This window comes from Mobula hypostoma, chromosome 2 (genome assembly GCF_963921235.1).
Source record: "Mobula hypostoma chromosome 2, sMobHyp1.1, whole genome shotgun sequence".
Classification (NCBI taxonomy): Eukaryota; Metazoa; Chordata; class Chondrichthyes; order Myliobatiformes; family Myliobatidae; genus Mobula; species Mobula hypostoma.
In genome coordinates this window covers 40,295,213-40,314,912 of record NC_086098.1, presented here as the reverse complement: position 1 = coordinate 40,314,912, position 19,700 = coordinate 40,295,213, and positions in this window count along the sequence as shown.

Genomic DNA, 19,700 nt, shown 5'->3' with positions numbered 1-19,700 from the left:
ACTCAACCGTACATTCCAAAGCACGACTATTTAAATTGTTTACCCAAACAACATTCAAGACATTGATTGGAACAATGATCAATTAATGAAAGTCAGTCTGGGATTGGTTGTTTTAGCTCTCCGTAGCACCTCCCTCTCGAAGATGATTACCTGTAGGATTAGAGCTGAGGGTTGATTTGGGTTGGAACAACCGGCCTACGCTGGCACTCAGTCCATCTTAGTTGTTGTGCCTTCAAGAGCATGTTGCCATTACTGATTGATGTGGCAATGCCAGCAATATCTGTCTGCGATGTCTTTGTTGAGCACTTCCCCATTCACTTGCCAGTCTGACCCAGTGCCCAGCGGTCTTGCCAATTAGAAACTGTCTTAACCACACTGCAGCTCCTGGCTTGAGTGACTTCACCCGTCGACGAAGGTCGGTGTAGCTGTCTTTGTGCACCCGACCCTCTGCTGACTTGGATGTTGGACGCAGTGGCAGCATTGCATCCAAAACTGTGTGTAGTTTTCTTCCCGAAAGTGCTTCAGCTGGTGACTCCCCGTCAAGGCGTGGATGTAGTGTAATTCGATAATGTCAGCAGCAACGTGTCGAGAGCCTCAGGCAATGCTCCATCCCCTCTTGACTTCATGAGCGACCATTTGAAACCTCCCTGCTTGGCCATCGGACTGTGGATGATATGGGGGTGAGCGAATGTGGATCATTTCACTGTTCTAGCAGAATGCAGCAAACACTGTGAACCAAATTGAGTGCCATCGTCAGAAACAAGCATTTCTGGCATCACAAAGTGGCTATATATGTGCAGCAGCAGTTGAATGGTGACCTCTGTCATTGTTGGCTTCGTAGTTAATAATGGCCATCTGGAATAGGTATCAACCAAAACAAGGTAGCTACACCCAGTGACTGGGCCAGCGAAGTCAATATGTACTTGACTCCAAGGTCAGGTAGCCTGAGGCCTTGGTTGTGGATCAGTTCCACTTTGCTGTCACAGAGCACCTGCAGACAAAGCTTCTTGCCAGGGCTTTCAGCCGATTGATGCCTAGGTGACCGTGGTGGAATCATTTTAGTACTTCTGGTCAATGTGTTTGTGTAATCACTATTCTGTCTCCAAACATTAGGCAGGAACCTATAGTTGAGAGCAATGTATGACGTTGGTAAAAAGGTTCCTCGACGTTGACTAGCCATCCGTCAATGAGGTATCGGGAGATAACGCTGAAGAAGAGGATTTGCAGCCGTTTCTGCTCTGATCTTGTTGACTGTGACTGGAAAACCTTCAGCACTATCTCATACAACCCAGTGGATTTTGGAATCCACCAAAATTGTAGCCACGACTGCACCTTTGTTTTCAGTAACCTGTTCTTTCATAAGTCTGAAGAGGGCATCGTCTAACCAAGTTCCTGGATTGATGTTCAAAGCAAAATTTATTATCAAAATACATATGTGTCATCATATACAATCCAAAGATTCATTTTCTTGCAGGCATGCTTAATAAATCCAATAACCATAATAGAATCAATGAAAGACTACACTAACAGGGTGCACAACCAGTATGAAAAAGACAACAAACTATGAAAATACTTGATTTTTGATGTGTACTTGATTTCAAAACTGTAGGCTAATAACATCATTGCCCACCTTTGTAGACGGTTGGCTATATACAGCAGGATGCCTTTCAAAGACCCAAAGATGGAAAACAGTGGCCTGTGATCTGTAAAGAGAGTGAAATGTCTGCCATAAAGTATCTTGTGGAGTTTCTTCAGAGCAAAGATGATTCCCAAGGCTTTCTTAGTGATTTGTCCATAATTCCTTTCTGCTGCGGTCAGTGACCTGAAGGTTTTTCAGAACCTTCAAGGAAGATATCGGATTTGACAGCTCCCAACCTGTAGTTTGATGCATCCGTTGCAACAGCAATTTGGCAACTCTGTGTTGAAATGCACCAAGAGAAGGTCGGATGATAGCATATTCTTCACCTGAGCAAAAGCCACCTGGCATTGTTTGGACCATTTCCATGTTGAGTACCCTTGTTGAGTCGGGCACCAAGTGGCTTCATCAGCCGGTGGATTGCTGGGAGAAATGCCGAAAGATGATCATAAACTGCTTTATCCCAAAGGGCAGACAGAGAAAGGAAAGCAACGCTTTATGTGTTGCAATGGTGAGCAGCACCTGTAAAGTTTACGCAACTTCTACCTGGTAGTAGGCGTTAGCCGAGTCCAACTTTGCAAAGTAACAACCACTGTTCAATTTTGCAAAGAGGTTTGTCAATGGCTACTGGTGTGTCTCCAGAGCCACAGTGAAACCATTTGAGAAGTCTGCACATAACCTCACAGTACATAAAATGTAAAAGAGAGGCGAGAGTGGATGTCGGGCTGCTGGAAAATGATGCCAGAGAGGTAGTAATGGGGGACAAGGAAATGGCAGATGAACATTTTTCATCAGCCTTCAAGGTGGAAGACACTAGCAGTATGGCGGAAGTTCCAGGTATCGGGAGTCATGAGGTGTGTGAAGTTACTATAACTAGAGAGAAAGTTCTTGGGAAACTGAAAGATCTGAAGGTAGATAAGTCAGCTGGACCAGATGGTGTAGACCCCTGAGTTCTGAAAGAGGTGGCTGAAGAGATCGTGGAGGCATTAATAATGATCTTTCGAGAATCAATAAGACCATAAGACAAAGGAGCAGAAGTCTGCCATTCAGCCCATCGAGTCTGCTCCGCCATTTTATCATGAGCTGATCCATTCCCATTTAGTCCCACTCCCCCGCCTTCTCACCATAACCTTTGATGCCCTGGCTACTCAGATACCTATCAATCTCTGCCTTAAATACACCCAATGACTTGGCTTCCACTGCTGCCCATGGCAACAAATTCCATAGATTCACCACCCTCTGACCAAAAAAATTTCTTCGCATTTCTGTTCTGAATGGGCGCCCTTCAATCCTTCAAGTTATGCCCTCTCGTACTAGACTCCCCCATCATGGGAAACAACTTTGCTGCATCCACTCTGTCCATGCCTTTCAACATTCGAAATGTTTCTATGAGGTCTCCCTTCATTCTTCTAAACTCCAAAGAATACAGGTCCAAGAGCGGACAAACGTTCCTCATATGTTAACCCTCTCATTGCCGGAATCATTCTAGTGAATCTTCTCTGTACCCTCTCCAACGTCAGTACGTCCTTTCTTAAATAAGGAGACCAAAACTGCCCACAGTACTCGGTGAGGTCTCACCAGCGCCTTATAGAGCCTCAATATCACATCTCTGCTCCTATACTCTATTCCTCTAGAAATGAATGCCAACATTGCATTCGCCTTCTTCACTACTGACTCGACCTGGAGGTTAACTTTAAGGGTATCCTGTGCGAGGACTCCCAAGTCCCGTTGCATCTCAGAACTTTGAATTCATTCCCTATTTAAATAATAGTCTGCCTGTTTATTTTTTCTGCCAAAGTACATAACCATACACTTTCCAACATTGTACTTCATTTGCCACTTCTCTGCCCATTCTTCCAATCTATCCAAGTCTCTCTGCAGACTCTCCTTTTCCTCAGCACTACCGGCCCCTCCACCTATCTTTGTATCGTCAGCAAACTTAGCCACAAAGCCATCTATTCCATAATCCAGATCGCTGGTAACTGGCAGCCAAACAGAATAGGATCCCTTTATTCTCACTCTCTGTTTCCTGCCAATCAGCCAACGCTCTATCCACGTATGTAACTGTCCCGTAATTCCATGGGCTCTTATCTTGTTAAGTAGCCTCATGTGTGGCACCTTGTCAAAGGCCTTCTGAAAATCCAAATATACAACATCCACTGCATCTCCCTTGTCTAGCCTACTACTGGTAATTTCCTCAATAGATTCTGAAATGGCTCCAGAAGACTGGAAAATTGCAAATGTCACTCGACTCTTCAAGAAGGGAGAGAGACAGAAGAAAGGAAACTACAGGCCAGTTGGTCAGACCTCAGCAGTTGGGAAGATGTTGGAATCTATGGTTAAGGAGGATGTTGGAGTCAATCATTAAGGACGAGGTCTCAGGGTACTTGGGAGCACATGATAAAATAGGTCATAGTCAGTATGGTTTCCTCAAGGGAAAATCTTGCCTGACAGATCTGTTGGAATTCTTTGAAGGAACGACAAGCGCGATAGACAAAGGAGAATTAGTTGATGATGTGTATTAAGATTTTCAGAAGGCCTTTGACAGAGTGCCACACATGAGGCTGCTTAGCAAGCGACAAGTCTATGGTATTACAGGAAAGATTCTAGCATGGATAAAGCAGTGGCTGGTTAGCAGGAGGCAAAGAGTGGGAATGAAGGGAGCCTTTTCTGATTGGCTGCCAGAGACTAGTGATGTTCCACAGGGGCCTGTGTTAGGACCGATTCTTTTTACATTATATGTCAATGATTTGGATAATGGAATTGATAGTTTTGTTGCAAAGTTTACAGACGATATGAGGATAGGTGGAGGGGCAGGTAGTTTTGAGGAAGTAGAGAGGGTACAGAAGGATTTAGATGGTTTAGAAGAATGGACAAATAAATGGGCAGATGGAATACAGTGTCGGGAAGTGTATGGTCATGCACTTGGGTAGAAGAAATGAAAGGATTGACTATTTTCTAAATGGAGAGAAAATACAAAAAAACAGGTGCAAAGGGACTTGGGAGTCCTTGTGCAGGATTCCTTAAAGTATAATTTTCAGGTTGAGTCTGTGGTGAAGAGGGCAAATGCAATTAGCATTCATTTCAAGAGGACAAGAATGTAAAAGCAAGGTTGTAATGCTGAGACTTTATAGAACACTGGTGAGGCTTCACTTGGAGTATTGTGGGCAGTTTTGGGCCCCTTAAAAAGGATGTGCTGAAACTGGAGAGAGTTCAAAGGAACTTCACGAAAATGATTCCAGGTTTGAACGGCTTGTCATACAAAGAGCATTTGATGGCTCTGGGTCTGTATTCGCTGGAATTCAGAAGAATGATGGGTGACCTCATTGAAACCTATCGAATGGTGGAAGGCCTTGATAGTGTGGATGTGGAGAGAATGTTTCCTCTGGTGGGAGAGTCTAAGACCAGAGGACAGAGCTGCAGAATAGAGGGGCCTCCTTTTAAATTTGAGATTTCTTTCACCAGAGAGTGGTGAATCTGTGGAATTCTTTGCCACAGGCAGCTGTGGAGGCCAAATCTTTATGTATATTTAAGGCAGAGATTGATGTATTCAGGGCATGAAGGGATATGGGAAGTAGGCAGAAGATTGGGGCTGAGAGGAAAATAGGAGCAGCCATGATGAAATGGCAGAGCAGACTCGATGGGCCAAATGACCTAACTCTGCTCCTACATCTAATGGTCTTATGGTGCCGTTGGCTTTCTTGGTAATGACTATTTGAGCTTCCCAATGTGAGTAACTGGTAGCTTTGATCACACCAACTTGTTGTAAATGATCAGGCTCTTGCCACAATTGGTAAGAGAGCATATGGTACTGGTCTTTTGAAACAAAAGACTGGATTCGCATCTGGATGGAGATGGGGTTCTGCTTGCAGTTTGGTGCAGCAACCTAAAACTTCTTGAAACACTGCTGCATAGTGCTGTTACAGTTGTATGGTCTCATGTACTGATGGTGTGTGGTGTCTGCTGACATGATTTGAACAGCCAATGTTTTTGTACAGACCTCATCCAGAGGGATGCTCCAGAGATCAAGCTTGTCCATCCAGTCGATGCCAAGAGCATTCAGATCTGGCTGGTGTTAGGTAACACACGCCGTCGACTTGGTTACCATTCAGCTTCACCATGCAGTACAGTTCACTAATCAGCTGGAGTGTCCCACCTGATGCATTGCAATTGATTTGACTGGAAGGGGCCCCAAGGGCCCACCACATGTGCTTGGAGATGATGGTGATGTATGGAGTGTAGCTTGACCAACTGATTGTTAATAAATATATTGGCTTACCTTCTCCAAGGGGCAAAGTCAACTTTGAACGTGGCTATTAAATTCCTTGCAGATTTTGATTGCTTTTGGAACTTCTTGTCCTTGTGTTTCACTGGCCTAGAAGACACTGAAGGGCATTGGCATTTTCTGCAAATATGTTTCTTGTATTGGCAGTTTCTTGAGTAATGTCGCACGCCACACTTCCAGCAAGCTGTGTTTAGTTGCTTGGAGACCTGCTCAGTGATGATTTTAGGACCATTGGAAGCTGCATTGACATGGGTTTTCTTTGACTAGGTTGAAACTGTATTTCAGGCTGATCAAATACGAATGTTCTTGAGTGAGAGCTTGTAAAGTCATATCAGGGTCTAGTTCCAGTCTGGCCAGGAGCTGTTTGCAAATGTCTACTTCATCAGGTGCCTGAAGTCCATGAATAAAAGTCAGACTTCGATCTGTGATTCAGCCATGTTATCCAGTGTGAACTTTTCACATCCATGCTTGATGACACAGGCATACGTGATGAGGTCATCGGCGTCATGTTTAGCAAATATTAGTCATTGGTAGTGAACTCTGAAGAGAGAACTCTGAAGGGGGAGGGGGGCTTTTTCCCCCCCACCCCCTTTTCTTTCTCCATAGGCCTCCTGTCCCATGATCCTCTCATATCCCTTTTGCCAATCAACTGTCCAGCTCTTGGCTCCATCCCTCCCACTCCTGTCTTCTATCATTTCAGATCTCCTCCTCCCCCTCCCACTTTCAAATCTCTTACTAGCTCTTCTTTCAGTTAGTCCTGACGAAGGGTCTCGGCCCGAAACGTCAACTGTACCTCTTCCTAGAGACGCTGCCTGGCCTGCTGCGTTCACCAGCAACTTCTATGTGTGTTTCTTGAAATTCCAGCATCTGCAGAATTCCTCGTGTCTGAAGAGAGATGACTGCTCTCCAAAAATGCTTGCTAGCCGTTGGACAGTTTTGTCAAATGAAAGGCCAATGCACGTTCTTAGGCAGAATGAAGTTGAAATAACGCTCATGTTCTGCAATACCCAATTTTTGGAGCAAAGTGTTTGTCTTCCACGAGTCGTCTTTACTGGTGACCTCAACCTGGAATACGCCTTTGTAACATTTAAACCATCATTCAAAAGCAGCATTGAACTGGAAATCAGCAATGGATGCAACAACTGACTCAAATAATTCTTTCAATGTTTGACACCGACATCGTTGGGCTCATTGATAATCTGCTGGTCAGGGTTTCAATTAACTTCAGGTGGGCGCCTCAAGTTGAGGTTGCTGCTGCTCTAGAATTGTGCGCAAGTCTTCTGCTGAAATTGTTATGTTGGTATATGTAATAGAGCACCTCATCGTCAATTTTGTTGTGTTCGCTCGCCTATAACTACGGATGAAACCTGAAGCCAATAGATAGGACAAAGCTGGAACTCGAGATACATCTTTATTCAATGAAATCACGCAACTACAAAACCTCAAGTTCAAACGTACATCCCAAAGCACGACTATTCAAGTGGATTTATCTCTACCAAAGGAGATGTAATTCACTCCTTCCCTCTGTTAGCCTCCAGCTCACTGTTGGCAAGGTATAGCGCCTACTTAGCCGCTCCTCCCACCCGATCAGGATCACGTGAAGCCACGGGAGCAGGTGGTGCATATCACAATTCCTGGTTATGTGACCACCGATGCTAGGCAATCTTTGAAGAGTATCAATAACACTGGACAACAAAGCTTTTACTTCCTGAGTACCACTCGGTGTATCTTATAGATTTTGCGCTGGTGATCGTGAAAATCACCGTGAAATTTATCTATCATGCACCAATTTTTTTGAAATCCCCTATATTTGTTATTTTAATTCATAATTCAAGCTAATTAAAATGTTGCCTACAACATAACTGAGAAGTTTTCTATCTTGTCCAGCCATGCTTAGGCAGAGTACATGCTGCATGGCAGGATGCGTTTTAGAAAGGTACAAAAGCATCACGCATTGTGTTTTCATGTAAATCAGTTTGCGATCAAGTCGATGCTCATGCTCTGCACACATGGCATATTATGTGCACTCATTATAATAAAGTAATTGTATTTTCAAGAGTATTTGTGAGAGCAAACTGTCTCACCATTGTTGTGACTGCCGTGATACTTTCTGTTATAATTGTGGCAAGTATACGTTTAAATCTCAAAGACAGAGCTTCACTCCTCTTATTAAGGAAGCCTATGAGCTCTACTTTGGGTGTGAAATTGGTGACCAAGACAAAGCCTGGGCTCCTCACATTTGTTGTGCAACATGTATTGTCGATCTTAGAGCTTGGCTCAGAGGTACTCGGAAGTCAATGCCATTTGCTGTCCTGATGATACGGTGAGAGCAGAAGGATCATGTGATAGATTGCTACTTCTGTCTGACCAGTGTGTCTGGTTTCCCTGCTAAAAACAAGAAATCCATTAAATACCCTAATCTCCCTTCAGCCTTGAGACCTGTGCCGCATGACAATAGTCTTCCAGTATAGAGACATGGAGGCAGACAAAGATGCCATGATGCATGAGCCAGGAATGGAAAACGATACTGATACAGATTTTGAACCCTTTATGTCAAGTAAGCCTCAACCGATAACTCGGTCTGAGTTAAATGACCTGGTCAGAGACTTGGGTTTGTCAAAGGCAAAAGCAGAATTACTGGGTTCAAGAACACAAGGATGGAATCTGCTATCACTGTGCACAAAAACTTCTGTGAAGGATTTCGATATTTTAGACAGATGTTTCCCAGATAACTGATACCAAGATTTAAGAAGGCATTTTAGTTGTCCACAAATCAAACAGGCCATCAATGACAGGCTATTCAAAGAACTTCTAATGGGGCCAGAGAAGATCACATGGAAGGTTTTCAAGGATTTTCTTGGCTACTACAGAGCACCAAACTTTGTGCAGCTGGTTGACAACATGTTTTAAGTGTACAAAACCATGAAGTGGAACATGTCACTAAAGATTAATTTTCTGCATTCCTATTTAAACTTCTTCCCTACACATCTTGGTAATGTCAGTGACAAGCATTGTGAAAGGTTTCACCAGGACATTGCGTTCATGGAGAAATTGTATCAGAGCAACTGAAATCTATCAATATTAGCTGATTATTGTTGGACACTCAACTGAGAAGCCTCAGACACTTAGTTCAAATGAAAATCATCAACATAACATTATTAGCTTAGTTGAAATATTTCAAACGTCGGCACCATTATGCAATTAAATGCATTATATTCAATAAAAATTTTTTTTTTTTGTTTCTACGCGATACAAGTGGTCTGAAATTATATTCGTGTTCAGCTTCAAACAGTCTATCATAACCTCAAAAACATTCTGAGGAAGCAATACTTTCAAAAGAAATTTGCTGTCCAGTGTAATGGTTGGGGTCACCCATCTTGTAAAGATATTGCCAGTAAACAAACTTCTGTAGAAAAATTTGCTAAGAACAGTCATGGTTATAGATAGACCCAAATTACTTTTGTCATATGACAGGGCACACAGTGATGACAATAATGACCCAAAGAACATTCAAAACGTTGATTGGAACAATAATCAATGAGTGAAGGTCAGCCTGGGATTGGTTGTCAAACTGACCAATAGATGGTGTCTGTTTTGGCCCACCTTTCCTGGGAATTTTAGTGGGACACCTTAGTAGTAGAATACTTTGTTAAGGAAAGGGTATGTTTTTCTCATTCAAAAAACAAAACTCTGTCAGGGTTTACCCAGAGACTCAATTTCATTCTGTTCATTTCCTCATTAGGAAAAGAACTGCTAAATTAGAAGTCTCATCAGGCTGCGAAAACTATTAGGTATGTATGATGATAGAGGAATACTGATCACTGGGCTTCAGCTGCAGCTACGTGAAACGCCAGAAGTTAAAAATGTGAAAAATAGGAGTTTACTATATAAATTGGTGACGACATGACAACGACTCAGTAGAGAACATGGTACAGATTGTTACTTTGCTCAAAGTTAAAAGTAAATTTATTATCAAAGTACATATATGTCACCAAATACAATGGACGGGAGGAGAAGATGGCGGCGTGACGCAGCGCGTGTGGCCACTCTGAAATGATATCGTATTTGTTAAGCAGGGGCTGTGCACAATCCTGATTTGATGGAGACAGACGTGAGAAGCATGGAGCAACATCTGGAGAAACCTCTGAAATGCCCGCTTCGCTGCCGCTGCTACTGTGCAATCGAGAATCTCCAGAGGTGAAGGCCCCAAATCCTCAGCTTTGCCTATTACCTGTTGCCGGGGCCGGGGTCAAAGCGCTCGGCAGAGATGGTGCTCAGTGTCGGAGGGCTGGTCGGAGGCTCGAAGTTTTCGGACGGACTCAAGAGTCGGCTGTGGTCGGGTGCTTCCAGGGTGCTGCATTGGCAAATTTGCGGCGCTGGAGGTTCATGGCAGGGAGAGTTTCTCCCTTCTACCGTCGGCATGAGATGATGGGACTTTCGAGAGACTTTGAGACTTTTTTTTTACCGTGCCCATGGTCTGTTCTTTATCAAATTACGGTATTGCTTTGCACCGTTGTAACTATATGTTATAATTATGTGGTTTTTGTCAGCTTTTTTAGACTTGGTTTGTCTGTGATATCATTCTGGAGGAACATTGTATCATTTCTTAATGCATGCATTACTAAATGACAATAAAAGAGGACTGCGTCTCCTCATTATCTAAACTAAATACAACCGAGATTCCTTTTGTTGCAAGCTTGTGATTAATCCAAGAAACACAATAGGATCAATGAAAGACTACACCCAACAGGATGGACAAGCAACCAATTTGCAAAACCAATTAGTGCGCATGCGCTGGTCGTGCATGCAACTTGGTACAGCCGTTCCGATCTATTCTTACTTTCTTCTTCTTACTTTTTAATTTACGTTATTTTTTGTATTTTTTTTCTCACGGTAACACGTCGAAGCTGCACCCTCTCTAACATGCTGGTAGAGAGAGTCTTATTTGGGTTTTCTTTAGAGCTGGAAATGGTTACATCCCGACATGCAGGACAGAAGCAAGGTCGCATTGTGTATTCTATGGACCAGCAAAGACCGGCCGGCTTAGCGAACAGAGCGGCAGACACCCCTGCTGAAATCCGGAGGAAAACACACAGAGGGGGATCACAAAGCTGAGGAAAGAGGATCGGGTGGAGACAACAGAGACTTTTGGAGAAGAGGAGTTCGGTGGGTAATACCGTTCCAGCTGACTGGAAGTGCACTGAGAGTGGTAAGCCTAAAGGAGTTCGGTGCTTACTGTTCTGGCTAACAACGGATGGTGCAATCCGGGGTATATTACGATCGAGGAACGTGCTTGCAGACTGGATATTGAACTTTTTACTGTTGGACTTTGGCCACATTCCACCGTGATACAACACTTGGCGGCACGGGAGGTAGTTCCTGCCTGTGGCCATCGAACGTGCAGCTCCTCCCATGGAGGGTCAGACACCCTGAGCCAATAGACTGGTCCTGGACTTATTTTCCATCTGGCATAGTTTGTATTTTGGTGTTTGATTGTTGGGGTTTTTTGTATTGCTATATTTATGCTCTATTCTTGGTTGGTGCAGCTGTAACAAAACCAAATTTCCCTCGGGATTAATAAAGTATATCTATCTATCTATATAAAAGACATCAAACTGTGCAAATACAAAAGAAAAAAAAACTGTTCCTGAACCTGGTGGTGCGGGCCCTGAAGCTCCTGTACCTTCTTCCTGATGGCAGCAGCGAGAAAAGAGCATGGCCTGCATGGTAGGGGTCCTTGATGATGGATGCTGCTTTCCTGCAACGGTGCTCCATGTCAATGTGCTCAATGGTGGTGAGGGCTTTACTCCTGATACACTACTTTTTGTAAAAATTTTCAATCAAGGGCATTGGTGTTCCCATGATGGAACCAGTCAATATACTCCACACAGCATATCTACAGAAGTTTATCGAAGATTTAGATATCATGTTGAATCTTCACAAACTTCTAAGGAAGTTGAGATGCTGCTGTGCTTTCTTCGTAATGGCACTTGCGTGCTGGATCCAGTTCAGATCCTTTGAAATGATAACACTGATAAATTTAAAATTACTGACCCTCCCCACCTCTGATCCCCTGATGAGGACTGGCTCATGGACCTCCAGTTTCCACCTCCTGTAGTCAATAATCAGCTCCTTGGTCTTGCTGACATTGAGTGAGAGGTTGTTATTGTGATACCACTCTGGAAGATTTTTAATCTCCCTCTTTTAGGCTGATTCATCACCAGCTTTGATGGAGATCCTGATGATGGATGCTGTATTTTTGAGGCATCACTCCGAGAAGATGTCCTGGATGCTGGGGAGGCTGGTGCCCATGATGGAGCTGACTGAGTTCACAACTTCCTGCGGCTTACTTTGCAGTAGCACCACCGCCCCCCAAATCCAGACAGTGATGCAGCCAGTTAATATGCTCTCCATGGTACATCTGTAGAAATTTGTGAGTGTCTTTGGTGATATACCAAATCTCCTCAAATTCCTAATGAAATATAGCCGCTGTTATGCCTTCTTTGTAACTGCATCAATATGCTGGGCCCGGGTTAGATCCCCTCTGAACTTGAAATTGCTCACTCTTTCCACTACTGATCCCTCAACGAGAGTGCGTGAGCTCGTCTTACCCTTTCTGAAATCCACAATCAATTCTTTGGTCTTACTGACATTGAGTGTAAGGTTGTAGCTGCAACGCCATAGAAAGATAGAACATAGAAAACCTACAGCACAATACAGGTCCTTCAGCCCACAAAACTGTGCCAAACATGTCCTTACCTTAGCAATTACCTAGGGTTACCCATAGCCCTCTATTTTTCTAAGCTCCATGTACTTGTTCAGGAATCTCTTAAAAGACCCCATCGTATTCGCCTCCACCACTGTCGCCGGCAGCCCATTCCACCCACTCACCACTCTCTGCGTAAAAAACTTCCCCCTGACATCTCCTCCTTACCTACTTCCAAGCACCTTAAAACTGTGCCCTCTTGTGCTAGCCATTTCAGCTTTGGGAAAAAGCCTCTGAGTATCCACACGATCAATGCCTCTCATCATCTTATACACCAATATCAGGTCATCTCTCATCCTCCGTCACTCCAAGAAAAAAAGGCCCAGTTCACTCAACCTATTCTCATAAGGCATGCTCCCCAATCCAGGCAACATCCTTGTAAATCTCCTCTGCACTCTTTCTATAGTTTCCACATCCTTCCTGTAGTGAGGTGACCAGAACTGAGCACAGTACTCCAAGTGGGGTCGGACCAGGGTCCTATACAGCTGCAACATTACCTCTCAGCTACTAAACCCAATCCCACAATTGATGAAGGCCAATACACCACTCAACTATCTGATCTACTCACTCCTCTACACTTTCTCAAAGAAATCAAAGACAACATTATGGCAAAAAAGAGAGCATATAATATAGCAAAACCTACTGGGAAGTTAGAGGATTGGGTTGCTTTAAATAAACAGAATAAGGCAACTAAAAAGCCATAAGGAAAGAAAAGATGAAATATGAAGGTAAGCTAGCTAATAATGTAAAACAGGATACAAATTTTTTTTCAGATATGTGAAATAGAGGAGAGAATAGATATCGGACTGCTGAAAAATAACTTTGGAGAGGTAGTAATGAAAGACCAAAAAATGGTGGATGAACTTCTGTTTTGAGCCAGTCTTCACTGTGGAAGACTCTACAAGCATGCCAGAAATTTGAGAGTGTCAGAGTGCAGAAGGAAGTGTAGTTGATATTACTAAGGAGAAAGTGCTTGGGAAGCTGAAAGGTCTGAAGGTAGATAAGTCACCTGGACCAAATGGACTACACCCCAGCATCCTGAAAGAGGTAGCTGAAGAGATTGATCATAGCTGAAGAGTATTAGTAATGAACTTTCAAGAATCACTAGATTCTGTAAGGGTTCTGGAGTGCTGGAAATTACTAATGTCACTCCACTCTTTAAGATGAGTGGGAAGAAGAAGAAAGCAGTTAGCCTGACTTCTGAGATTGAGAAAACATTGGAGTCCATTATTAAGTATGACATTTTGGGCTACTTGATGGCACATGATAAAATAGGCCAAAGTCAGCATGGTTTACTTGAGGGGAAATCTTGCCTGACAAATCTTTTGGAGTTCTTTGAGGAAACAACAAGCAGGATAGACAAAGGAGTCAGTGGTTGTTGGATACTTGAGGTGTTTACCAAGATCCCATAGCATCATAGGAGAGATACTAGCATGGACAGAAGGATTGTTGGTACAATCTCAGGTGGTGATGAGAGGGCATACAGGAGTGAGATATGCAACTAGTGGAATGGTACCACAGCAACAACCTGGCACCCAACATCAGTAAGACAAAAGAGCTGGTTGTGGACTTCAGAAAGGGTAAGATGAAGGAACATATACCAATCCCCAGAGGGATCATAAATGGAGAGGTTGAGCAGTTTCAGGTTTTTGGGTGTCAAATCTCTGAGGATCTAACCTGGTCCCAACATATCGATGTGGTTATAAAGAAGGCAAGACAGCAGCTTGTCATCCGATTCCTAAATGGACATTGAACCCTTGGACACTACCTCACTTTTTTTTAATATACACTGTTTCTGTTTTTTGCAAGTTTTTAATCTATTCAATATACATATACTGTAATTGATTTTTTTTTCTAATATGTATTGCATTGAACTGCTGCTGCTAAGTTAACAAATTTCACGTCACTTTGGTTCCAGTGATCATAACACCATTAGTTTCAATTTGATCACGGACAAGGATAGATCTGGTCCGAGGGTTGAGGTTCTGAACTGGAAGAAGGCCAAATTTGAAGAAATGAGAAAGGATCTAAAAAGCGTGGATTGGGACAGGTTGTTCTCTGGCAAAGATGTGATTGGTAGGTGGGAAGCCTTCAAAGGGGAAATTTTGAGAATGCAGAGTTTGTATGTTCCTGTCAGGATTAAAGGCAAATTGAATAGGAATAAGGAACCTTGGTTCTCAAGGGATATTGCAACTCTGATAAAGAAGAAGAGGGAGTTGTATGAAATGTATAGGAAACAGGGGGTAAATCAGGTGCTTGAGGAGTATAAGTGCAAGAAAATACTTAAGAAAGAAATCAGGAGGGCTAAAAGAAGACATGAGGTTGCCTTGGCAGTCAAAGTGAAGGATAATCCAAAGAGCTTTTACAAGTGTATTAAGAGCAAAAGGATTGTAAGGGATAAAATTGGTCCTCTTGAAGATCAGAGTGGTCGGCTTTGTGCGGAACCAAAGGAAATGGGGGAGATCTTAAATAGGTTTTTGGCGTCTGTATTTACTAAGGAAGCTGGCATGAAATCTATGGAATTGAGGGAATCAAGTAGTGAGACCATGGAAACTGTACAGATTGAAAAGGAGGAGGTGCTTGCTGTCTTGAGGAAAATTAAAGTGGATAAATCCCCGGGACCTGACAGAGTGTTCCCTCGGACCTTGAAGGAGAATAGTGTTGAAGTTGCGGGGGCCCTGGCAGAAATATTTAAAATGTCACTGTCTGCGGGTGAAGTGCCAGAGGATTGGAGAGTGGCTCATGTTGTTCCGTTGTTTAAAACAGGATCAAAAAGTAATCTGGGAAATTATAGGCCGGTGAGTTTAACGTCAGTAGTAGGTAAGTTATTGGAGGGAGTACTAAGATACAGAATCTACAAGCATTTGGATAGACAGGGGCTTATTAGGGAGAGTCAATATGGCTTTGTGCGTGGTAGGTCATGTTTGACCAATCTGTTGGAGTTTTTCGAGGAGGTTACCAGGAAAGTGGATGAAGGGAAGGCAGTGGATATTGTCTACATGGACTTCAGTAAGGCCTTTGACAAGGTCCCGCATGGGAGGTTAGTTAGGAAAATTCAGTCGCTAGGTATACATGGAGAGGTGGTAAATTGGATTAGACATTGGCTCGATGGAAGAAGCCAGAGTGTGGTGGTAGAGAATTGCTTCTCTGAGTGGAGGCCTGTGACTAGTGGTGTGCCACAGGGATCAGTGCTGGGTCCATTGTTATTTGTCATCTATATCAATGATCTGGATGATAATGTGGTAAATTGGATCAGCAAGTTTGCTGATGATACAAAGATTGGAGGTGCAGTAGACAGTGAGGAAGGTTTTCAGAGCCTGCAGAGGGACTTGGACCAGCTGGAAAAATGGGCTGAAAAATGGCAAATGGAGTTTAATACTGACAAGTGTGAGGACGTTGGAAGGACAAACCAACTTAGAACATACAGAGTTAATGGTAAGGCACTGAGGAGTGCAGTGGAACAGAGGGATCTGGGAATACAGATACAAAATTCCCTAGAAGTGTTGTCACAGGTAGATAGGGTCGTAAAGAGAGCTTTTGGTACATTGGCCTTTATTAATCAAAGTATTGAGTATAAGAGCTGGAATGTTATGATGAGGTTGTATAAGGCATTGGTGAGGCCGAATCTGGAGTATTGTGTTCAGTTTTGGTCACCAAATTACAGGAAGGATATAAGTAAGGTTGAAAGAGTGCAGAGAAGGATTACAAGGATGTTGCCGGGACTTGAGAAACTCAGTTACAGAGAAAGGTTGAATAGGTTAGGACTTTATTCCCTGGAGCGTAGAAGAATGAGGGGAGATTTGATAGAGGTATATAAAATTATGATGGGTATAGATAGAGTGAATGCAAGCAGGCTTTTTCCACTGAGGCAAGGGGAGAAAAAAACCAGAGGACATGGGTTAAGGGTGAGGGGGGAAAAGTTTAAAGGGAACATTGGGGGGCTTCTTCACACAGAGAGTGGTGGGAGTATGGAATGAGCTGCCAGACGAGGTGGTAAATGTGGATTCTTTTTTAACATTTAAGAATAAATTGGACAGATACATGGATGGGAGGTGTATGGAGGGATATGGTCTGTGTGCAGGTCAGTGGGACTAGGCAGAAAATGGTTCGGCACAGCAAAGAAGGGCCAAAGGGCCTGTTTCTGTGCTGTAGTTTCTACGGTTCTATGGTTCTATGCTGGTGATAATAAATCTCAATCTGACTCTGATTCTGATTCTGAAAATTGGCTGACTGGCGGGAGGCAAAGAGTGAGGAAAAAAAGAGGGTCTTTTCTGGTTGGCTGCCAGTGACTAGTAACATTCCGCAGAGGTTGGTATTTGGACCGCTGCTTTTTATGTTATATGTCAATGATTTGGATGACAGAATTGATGGTTTTGTGACCAGATTTGTGGACATAACAAAGATAAGTGGAGGGGCAAGTCATGTTGAGGAAGCAGGGATTGTTCAGGAGGACAGATTGGAAGAATGGGCAAAGAAGTGGCAGAACAAATATAGTGTAAGAAAGTATATGGTCATGCACTTTGTTGAAGGATTAAAGTCATAGACTATTTTCTAAATGAGGAGAAAATTCAAAAATTAGAGGTGCAAAGGGACTTGGGATTCCTCATGCAGGATTCTTTAAAGGTTAACTTGCAAGTGGACTAGGTGGTAAGGAAGGCAAATGCAATGTTAACATTCTTTTTGAGAGGACTAGAATATAAGAACAAGGATGTGATGCTGAGGCTTTAGAAAGCATTGGTCAAACTGCACTTGGAGTATTGTCTGCAATTTTAGGCCCCTTATCTAAGAAGAGATGTGCTGGCATTGGAAAGAGTCCAGAAGCTCACAAGAATTGTTCCAGGAATGAAAGGGTTAACATGTGAGGAGCACTGGATGGCTCTGGGCCTGTACACGCTAGAGTTTAGAAGAATGAGGGGGGAATCTCATTGAAATCTATTGAATATTGAAAGGTCTAGACAGGGTGGATGTGGAGAGGACGTCTCCTATAGTGGGGATTTATCATATTATGGTCACTGCTTCCTAAGGATTCCTTTATATTCAGTTCCCCAATAAGATCTGGGTTATTACACAACACCCAATCTAAGATAGCCATCTCGTAGGCACTCAACAAATTGCAATCCGACACCAACCTGATTTTTCCAATCCCTTGCATATTGAAGCCCCCATTACAATTGTGACATTACCCTTATTACATACCTTTCACAGCTCCCTTTGCAATCTCAACCTCACATCTTGGCTACTTTTTGGAGGCCTATATATGATTCCCATAATGGTTTTTTTTAAAAACACTTGCAGTTTCTTAACTCCCCCCACAAAATTTCAACATTCTCAGACCCTTTGTCACCTCTTTCTAAGATGCAATTTCACCTCTTGCCAACAGAGCCACACCACCGCCGATACCACTGATGTCAGGGTGTCAAAAGTTACGGGTGAAGGTGGCGAATGGTTTGAGAGGCATAATAAATCCTCGGTGGGCTGAATTGCCCAAACCTTTTCCTGTCTTATCAGCACTCACTTTCTCAAACATGCTCATTTCATCCCTTTAACTTCAGTTCTGGTCACCTCACTACAGAAAGGATGTGGAAACCATAGAAAGGGTGCAGAGATTTACAAGGATGATGCCTGGATTGAGAAGCATGCCTTATGTAGACAGGTTAAGTGAACTCATCCTTTTCTCCTTGGAGCGACGGAAGATGAAAGGTGACCTGATAGAGGTGTATAAGATGATGAGAGGCATTGACCGTGTGGATAGTTAGAGGCTTTTTCCCAGGGCTGAAATGGCTACCACAAGAGGGCACAGGTTTAAGGTACTTGGGGAGTAGGTACAGGGAGATATTAGAGGTAAGTTGTTGTTTTTTTTTAAAACACAGAGTGGTGAGTGAGTGGGCTGCTGGCAATGGTGGTGGAGGCGGTTTCAGATAGATACATGGCACTTAGAAAAATAGAGGGCTATGGGTAACCCTAGATAATTTCTAAGGTAGGGATATGTTTGGCACAACTTTGTGGGCCGAAGGACTTATATTGTGCTGTAGGTTTTCTATGTTTCTAACTATGTATGTATTCACATTGGTTGCTATAGTTTACAGAAACATAAAGGTAAATAGAAATTCCTCTTCCCATTCTGGATGGAATTTGTATGTTTTTGCCTTCTTTCATGGAGCCTCCGCCATGCTATCAGGATATCACCAGTGAGTGCTGTATATTGATGTTTGCGACAGTCTGTACTCTTATCTAATCTAACTGGTCACTTTGATGCAGCATAGGCTACGCTGAAACCGCGGTGCATGGCAGGGGAGCTACACACATGCACACTGGGCAGAAAGAATGGAACTAAAACCCCGCAACCCAGAAACAATCTCTCTTTACAGCTTTCAGTAGAGGAAGTATTGCTATTTTACCATTATCCTAATTAGTGTTACTTATTTTTATAATGCTCACATCACAACAGTATTTGTGTATTTATTTTTGATTTTTTTTGGGATCTACTGGGAAAGTCTCAAAGATCAACTAGTCGATTGCAATCGACGGGTTGGCGACCACTACTCCACGCTATCCACAACACCCCCAACCTTTGCATCAGCAGCAAATTTACTAAACCAGCCCTCCATTTCCTCATCCAGGTCATTTATTAAAATCACAAGGAGGAGGTGTCCCAGAACAGATCCCTGAGGCACACCACTGGTCACCAGCCTCCATGCAGAATATGACCCATCTACAACCACCCTTTGCCTTCTGTGGGCAAGCCAATTCTGGATCCACAAAGCAAGGTCCCCTTTGATCCCATGCCTCCTTACTTTCTCAATAAGTCTTGCATGGGGTACCTTATCGAATGCCTTGATGAAATCCATATACACTACATCTACTGCTCTACCTTCATCAATGTATTCGTCACATCCTCAAAAAATTCAATCAGGCTTGTAAGGCACAACCTGCCTTTGACAAAGCCATGCTGACTATTTCTAATCATATTATGTCTCTCCAAAATGTTGATAAATCCTGCCTTTCAGGATCTC